At 42.9% G+C, this 8,502-nt stretch overlaps 1 pseudogene; it reads left to right on the forward strand.

The window, feature by feature from the left end:
• Positions 1-630: 630 nt before the first annotated feature.
• On the forward strand, positions 631-6,080 carry LOC149148417 (putative protein phosphatase 2C 27 pseudogene; annotated as a pseudogene).
• Positions 6,081-8,502: the final 2,422 nt, after the last annotated feature.

The raw sequence follows: 8,502 nt of genomic DNA on the forward strand, positions 1-8,502 counted from the left end.
ATACTTTGAGAAGATAATAAATAGAGGCTTCATTAGACCAGACTTAAGGTTGAGGTAAAGTGGGCACTAGTGTAGAGGGAAAAAAACATGAGAAAGAGCTCCTTGAGGTAAGGGGTAAGGTGGGTTGTGGTGTGGCGGGATAATGATTATATATATCTATATATATTTGGTTTTCTTTATATATTGAAATTAATTTAATTGGTAAGCCATTTTTAATTTTCTCAAGACGGAGAAGAGCTAGCTACTTGCTGATGCAAACAAAAGTTTTCCCATTTATTTAAAATCAGTTATATGAAATGTCTACCGTTTTATCAATGTCAGAAAGATATTGAAAATATTGTTGGAAATTATGGAGTGGAGTCCATGGGCGATGTTGAAAATACTGTTGGTGAGCGAGGTGATTATTTATTTTCCTTCACTTAACAACTCTATGTTTAAGGCGAGGCGTCATCCGAAAGGGTGCACCCAAGGAGGCGTGTGTGCAGGCGAATTAGGTATAAAAGAAAAATAGAGAGCGAGGGTGTCTCTACTATGCCAAGTGGATCGAAACAGAATACAAATACCTGCCACGAGGAGAGGTTGAGGAGGAGAAAGAAAATCTAATTTGTAAACGTAGACGAGGAAGAAAAAATGGGAGGAGGTAGTGATGAAAAGATTGTGCAGCAGCAGGAGGGTGAAAAAATTGAAGAATTGAAGGATGATTATATTCCAGTGTTACGCTCCGATAGCTGGGCTGACATAGGGCCCACGTGAGCACAGATGGAAGACGAGCACATCCGCATGGACAAGGTAGCGGGTTTCGAGTCGCTGGCGTTCTATGGAGTGTTCGACGGCCATTGCGGCGAGGATGCAGCCACATTTATCAAAGAAAACCTCCTCAATTTCATACTCCACGAGGGCGACGTGGACTTTTGGGACAGAGGAGTAGGAGTAGGATTTGAGAACGCCCTCAAAAATGCTTTCCTCAAGGCCGACGATGCCCTGGCAGATGCCCACATCATTTCCGGGACGACCGCGCTTGTGGCCATGGTGTCACGGCCCCAATTCTTTTTTCGTTTAATTGGCCGGGTGCGGCACCGCCTAAGTTATTAAGATGTTCCATCGTTAATAAACTTTGTGAACTACGCCTTAACAATACATAACCATCATGTATTCATATTATTAATGTGCAGAAACCATTAACAATATTCGATAATAAAATCAACACGACAATAATAATCAACACGACAATATAATAATAATCATCTTTTATTATAATTGTAATGTTTACAAATCGGGAGGGCGCCCGCCCGTGCACGACCGCACGGCGGTCTGCCAAGACTCCACCGAAAACCAAGTTACAATATACAAGATACAACCCCGTGTCGTTGGGCGGGTGGGCGCACCGTGCACGACCCACCGCCAACACACAACAAGTCTACAACCGAATGCGCACCGACTCGGCGTTGGGCGGGCGGGCACACCGTGCACGACCCACACCCGACCACAACCCGGTCACGATGCGATACAACGCGGGCGCCGTGTGCACCGCCGATAAACCATCAACTCGAACTCGCACCCGGATCGCTGCCCGACTCGGCGGGCTCATCCACCAGCTCGTCCTTTACCCCTCGTCGCACTTCTTATCTGCGCACTTAGTGCGATGAAGCAAGAGCGATGTGAGTTGTTGCAAATGAACCGCAGCTCGCGCCAATATATACGCCTCCTAGATCGTGCGTTTAACTCTTGGCCGACGCTACAATATGTTATAACTTGCCACCATTCGCTTCTATCAACCGTCGGCCTGCCCAACGATGACTCGCCCTATGGTCGGCTTTAAACATAAGGCAAGTTGCCTTATAAGTGGGTGAGCTCCCCATTACTTCGCGCATATTTTACCATCGCATTTCATGGATCGCTCGCACTTGTGCTTCGCTGTTTTCACGCGTCGGAGGAGCGCGCACCCGGGCAGAGCAGCAGGGTGTTACATCCTCCCCCACCAGAAGTCAATGTCATCCCGACAATTCCTGCTCTCCTCTTTAACTTCTTGTCATACTTCGCGATCTTGTCCTTCCATCTCCAAAGTGAATCCTCCATCTCCCAGCTCTCCTCCTCCGGTGCATCCTTCCATCTGCAAAGAAATTCCCGTTGCATGTGGCAACCAACACCCATAGTTCTGAGACTCAAAATCTTCTCCAACTCTAGTCCTGGTCTGTCCACAATCCCGGCTGGTCCTCTCGTCGGTTCAGCTCTCTCTAGATGGTCTGAATCAAGTCGACATCTCTTCAACTGACTCACATGAAAAACAGGGTGTTTCATGTTCATATGGCGTGGAAGCTCCAGCTCATAAGCAACTTCCCCCACTCTCTTCTTCACTCGAAATGGTCCCTCATACTTCCATGTCAGTTTGCTCGTCGTCCCCTTGGCTGGCTGAAACTGCTCCCTGGTATTCCTGAGAAACACCATATCTCCCACACCGAAGTGTGCTTCCCGTCTTCCACGATCAGCATACTTTTTCATCCTCCTTGCAGCATCGTGCAAGCGTAACCGTGCTAACTCCAAGGTCTCCTCCCAAGCCTTCATGAATCTCTTCGCATGAGGACTTCTCAAGAAGCCTCCCGTCACTACGGTATGTGGTGCAACCGACATCTATCCATTTACCAACTCAAATGGACTATACCCCGTCGCGGAACTCTTTTGAATATTGTAGCTAAACTGAGCAATATCCAAGAGTTCGGGCCAATTCTTCTGATCAGCTGTCACATAATGTCGCAAGTAGTCCTCCAACAATGCGTTGATCCTCTCGGTCTGCCCATCTATCTGCGGATGGTAACTCGAACTCATCAACAACTCTGTCCCGACCAACTTGAACAATGTGGTCCAAGATCTCCCTGTGAAACGTGGATCTGTATCCGACACAATACTCAATGGCATTCCCCAATACTTCACTATGTTCTTAAAGAACAACTCCGCAGTCCGCTCGGCTCCACAAGGTATCTTTGTAGGAACAAAAACAACATACTTGGAAAAACGATCAACCACGACCATAATCCCATTGTACCCCTGCACCTGTGGTAACTGAGTGATGAAGTCCATCGAGACACTCATTCATGGCCTCTCTGGAATCGGTAAAGGCTACAACAGTCCTCCTTGTCTCTGAGTATCCGATTTGTCCTGCTGACAAATGATGCACGTATGTACATACTCCTCTACATCCTCTCTCATATTCTCCCAAAAGAATCCTCTCTCCAACAATGCCAAAGAACGACGCTGCCCTGGGTGGCCAGCCCACAGAGAATCGTGGCACTCCTTCAAAAGGTGTCTCCTGAGTCCGGATGACTTTGGAACATAGAGTTGGTTTCCAAAGAACAAGAACCCGTCTCGTAGAAAGAACTTTCGTGTCTTCCCCTCCTTTATCTGCTTCACTATATTCTGCGCCAAAGTATCGGTTTCAACACTTCCCTTGATCTTCAACTTTCGGTTTAGTGAACTCGGTCACTCAACCATCTCATCATCATCATGTCATGAGTCCCTTCACCATAGCTCCTTCACCAAAGTGTCCATCAAGACTATCTCTTGGTCTCGGCCATGAGAAGTCCACCCAAAACATCACAAGTGTGTGCCCTCCTCATCTGTCCATGAGTCATGCCGGGCACTTAGCCAATTCATGTGGCTAAGCATGACTCATTCTCCCACAACGATCATCAAGTTCCACCCTTGTCCCGGGCCCTTGCACCTTCCATCATAAGGTCACAAGTAACCCCAACAAGCTTCCCAACAACTGGCAATCCTTGCTTTCCCATACAAGGTTCCATCATAGTCATCCATGGTGAGATGTCCTCTTGCCTTGGCAAACTGGCTTTGCCCTTCACTGCACATGGTCCATCTCCCAAATGTCCAAATGAAACACAAGCATCATTACTTACATCATCATCATGAGGCTCCTCCATTGACAAACTGCACGACCCTGGTGGAAGTTTCTTCGAAAGCTCATCAGGCATCAAATCCGCATACTTGGTAAGCACATCAGATATCTCAGCTGGAACAGGCGTCCCCACTCCATCACCTTCAACATCCTTGAACATCACCGCATATGTCTCCATATTTGAATCCTTCATAGCCTTCTCCAAACTCAGTGCCGAAACATGTTGCACCTTGACTTCCTTCCTTTGCCTATGAGTGGGCAAAGTCCAAGTTTGTGACTGTCCAACTAGCACCACCTCATCACAGAAGGGGATAACAATAGCCTTGTTGCCCTTCAAGAAATCTTGTCCGAGTATCATATCAAAGTCATTCATCTCCATCACCGTGAAGTCCAACTGACCCTTCCAGTATTTTATCTGCACAGGTACATCGTGTACCAATCCTGCCACCTTAGCTCTAGAGTTCACTGCCTTGACCTCCATATTTGATGGGGTGATCGTCAGCCCAGCCTCTTTTGCTAACCGTGTCGTCATAAAGTTATGTGTGGCACCCGTGTCCACCAGAGCTTGAATGGTCTTGCCATGAACCATCAAGTCTATGAAACCCAGACTGTTCATCCATGATTTCTCCATAACCTTGTCTGCATCGGCTTCACCTGTCATGAGCAACCCTGCTCTATCAGGCTTCACCATTTCATCTTTGCTTCGTTCAGCAGCTTCAATGTTCGGATCAACTGCTCTGATACCACCTGTCACGCCCCCAATTCCTTTTTCATTTAATTGGTCGGGTGCGGCACCGCCTAAGTTATTAAGATGTTCCATCGTTAATAAAGTTTGCGAACTACGCCTTAACAATACATAACCATCATGTATTCATATTATTAATGTGCGAAAACCATTAACAATATTCGATAATAAAATCAACACGACAATAATAATCAACACGACAATATAATAATAATCATCTTTTATTATAATTGTAATGTTTACAAATCGGAAGGGCACCCGCCCGTGCACGACCGCACAGTGGTATGCCAAGACTCCACCGAAAACCAAGTTACAATATACAAGATACAACCCCGTGTCGTTGGGCGGGCGGGCGCACCGTGCACGACCCACCGCCAACACACAACAAGTCTACAACCGAATGCGCACCGACTCGACATTGGGCGGGTGGGCACACTATGCACGACCCACACCCAACCACAACCCGGTCATGATGCGATACAACACGGGTGCCGTGCGCACCGCCGATAAACCATCAACTCGAACTCGCACCTAGATCGCTGCCCGACTCGGTGGGCTCATCCACCAGCTCGTCCTTTACCCCTCGTCGCACTTCTTATCTGCGCAGCAATGAAGCAAGAGTGATGTGAGTTGTTGCAAATGAACCGCAGCTCGCGCCAATATATACGCCTCCCAGCTCGTGCGTTTAACTCTTGGCCGATGCTACAATATGTTATAACTCACCACCATTCGCTTCTATCAACCGTCAGCCTGCCCAACGATGACTCGCCCTATGGTCGGCTTTAAACATAAGGCAAGCTGCCTTATAAGTGGGCGAGCTCCCCATTACTTCGCGCATATTTTACCATCGCATTTCATGGATCGCTCGCACTTGTGCTTCGTTGTTTTCACGCGTCGGAGGAGTGCATGCCCGGGCAGAGCCGCAGGGCGTTACACATGGTGTCGGGAAAGTCGCTTGTGGTGGCCAATGCTAGCGATTGTCGAGCGGTTTTGGGGAAAAGGGGCGGCATAGCTGTTGAAATGTCCACTGATCACAAGCCCACCACGAGCGCCGAGAGATCGCGGATCGAGTCCCAAGGGGGTTTTGTGACTCACGACGAGTATCTCAACAGGATGCTGGCGGTCTCCAGGGCACTCGGGGACATGTACGTGAAGGCCCGCAGTCCTTTGTGCGCGGACCCGGATGTGCAGCAGATGGAACTGAGCGAAGAAGATGAATTCCTCGTCATTGCCTGCGATGGTCTTTGGGATGTGATGAGCAGCGAGTCAGCCGTAGCCATCGCCAGGAGAGAGCTGATGTCAAGCAACGATCCCGAACGTTGCTCCAGAGTCTTGGTCACCGAGGCTCTCAACAGGGATGTCGGTGACAATCTCACTGTCGTCGTCGTCTGGTTTTCAGCCAGACCACCGCGACCTACGCCTGACTTCTGACTTCTCCGTTATGATACCATCGTTGTTGTCTGTGCCGCCCTTTTGATGCTTTTAACAAAGAATCCATCTGAGCAGCATTACTCTTAACACGCGAACACAACGCGAAATTTGTGTGTATCACATTAGTTCTGAAATTGAAATTGAAATTGAAATTGAGATTGAGAGATTCTAATTCTATATCATTCATTGTATATACAACCGTATTATTATTATTATCTAATTACAAAATTCAAAAAACTATTATAAGACTATGAACAATATAAACATAACATATTGTACTTATTCTAGGGGCATATATCTAGGTAGAGCTTGTGTGCTTTCATCATAGTCCAACCTATGATAGCAAATAATATTTTGAGTTCTTGCCCTCTAATTGATATGATGTTAGATTTTGAGTTCTTATTATATATGGTTTTTGTGTTAGTAAATGATTTTCCAAGAGCTTACAACATTATATAATTTAGTTAAATATTTTGATGATTTTATAATTTTTTATAATTTACGGAAATATTCATCAAAAGGCTATATATACATAGTATATTATTGATAAAATAGCTTATACATTTTTCTATATATCATGGATTTTCTTCATTTATTATACATATATTTTGGGGATTTTTTTTTAAAAGATTCACTTTATGTGTTTCCGGGATTAGGTAGAGAGACAAAGAAGGAGAGATAGTCACACAGAAACCCAAAAATAAAATATTATTATTTTAATGCCATCCACACATATATATATATATATATATATCTATATATATATATATATATATATATATATATATATATATATATATATATATATATATATATATATTAATTATTTTATTAATATCTTTGAAGTTGTTTATAATATCTTTTCATTATTATATATATCTGATGGGGTATATTTAATGAAGATATTAAATAACAAAGAAAAATATTTTAAAAGAATCAAATTATTATAAAAAGTAATTAATTATAATTGATATTTTGGTTTACTATTCTCCATCTATAAACTAGGTCCACATTACTTGATGTCATGAATCCAGAATAATTAAGTTAAAATAGTAATTATAATTAGTTGAATTTATATTTTCAATCTTTTATAATAAGGTCCATTGTTATTGCTTGCTCCAACTGATATTGTTGCTTTTAACATGTTAGCCTCTCCCATAAAACAATAATAAATCCAAAAAATAAATTAATTAATTAAATATTCCAGGTTAGGAATTTGTGCCTAACTCTTGGGTTGTTCCTCTAAGATAGGAGTTAGTTTAGGTAACTCCTATATTGGTGTGTGTCTGGTGAGAAATTATCTCAACCAAAGGAGAAATTATCTCAACCAAAAGTGTCTAAGATAGCACGCACTATCTTGAGAACACTATCTCTCATCTATTTATTTGTAACACTATATTCAATTATTTTAATGAATGAGAATGTATGAAAGTGAGAGAGAAGCATGAGGCTTCAGCCTTTTTCCGCCAATATTTTGTGTCTGATTTTTATATGTGTATTTTTCTGTAATCTGTTTGGAGTTAATTTCTCTTTTCAATATAACATACATGGGAAAACAATACATTCTTCTTTAAAAATTCCTATAAAAGATATGAAGCCATGTGTATGCATGCTTTTGCAGTGTTCCAAGAGGAAATGAGACATGTTTGATATATATTGATTGATGAGATGACATTTAAAGGTCCAAGGCTATTCATACAAATAGATTCTCATTTTCAAGAAGCCTTTCTCGAAAATAAGGATTGTTCTTTTGGTGCTACGTCCATCACTCTTGTGTGTGACCTTTCCCATCTTCCTCTTGTTAAGGATAAGCTCATGTATGCATGTAGAACAACTCAGAAAGTTTTTTGGGAAAGCTTCAACATTGTGGTGGTTGTGGAAAAAAATTATAGGCAGTAAGGAGATGATCTGAGACAAGCATCTTCTCACAATCTTGGATCAATAGAAAAGGAATTTCTTTGATTCTTTTGTTCACTTATTTGCGACGAATAATCTCATAAATTTTCACAATCGAAAATTTCTTAAAGCATTAAATTCTCCTAGTGCGAGATATGTTGCAGAAAGTAGTAGAAGGACAAAAATAAGTTATACTCGTGATGATATATTGGAGCATGAAGTACTTCTATGCCACGGAGAGCGCATGATATTAACGCATAATTTGTCGATTTAAGTTCGTCTCGTTGGTGTTGTGCTTCAATATATTGAAAATATTTTCTTTGAACCACCACTACACCTTCCACAATTTTTTATAGTTATGCTTGAAAAGTATTGTGGTGTTCCATTGGATAAGAACTTTCCAATTCTCGTACCCATTTCACCTGTTCTTAGGGGGAATATGAGGCAAATTCCTTTGAAAATGGCATGGGTATTAACAACACACAAATCACAAGGGATGAGTTTGCAACGACCCACTGTAGATATT

The sequence above is a fragment of the Pinus tabuliformis genome, chromosome 9 (assembly GCF_031772625.1).
Source record: "Pinus tabuliformis cultivar Carrire ecotype Pingquan chromosome 9, CPIR1, whole genome shotgun sequence".
NCBI lineage: Eukaryota > Viridiplantae > Streptophyta > Pinopsida > Pinales > Pinaceae > Pinus > Pinus tabuliformis.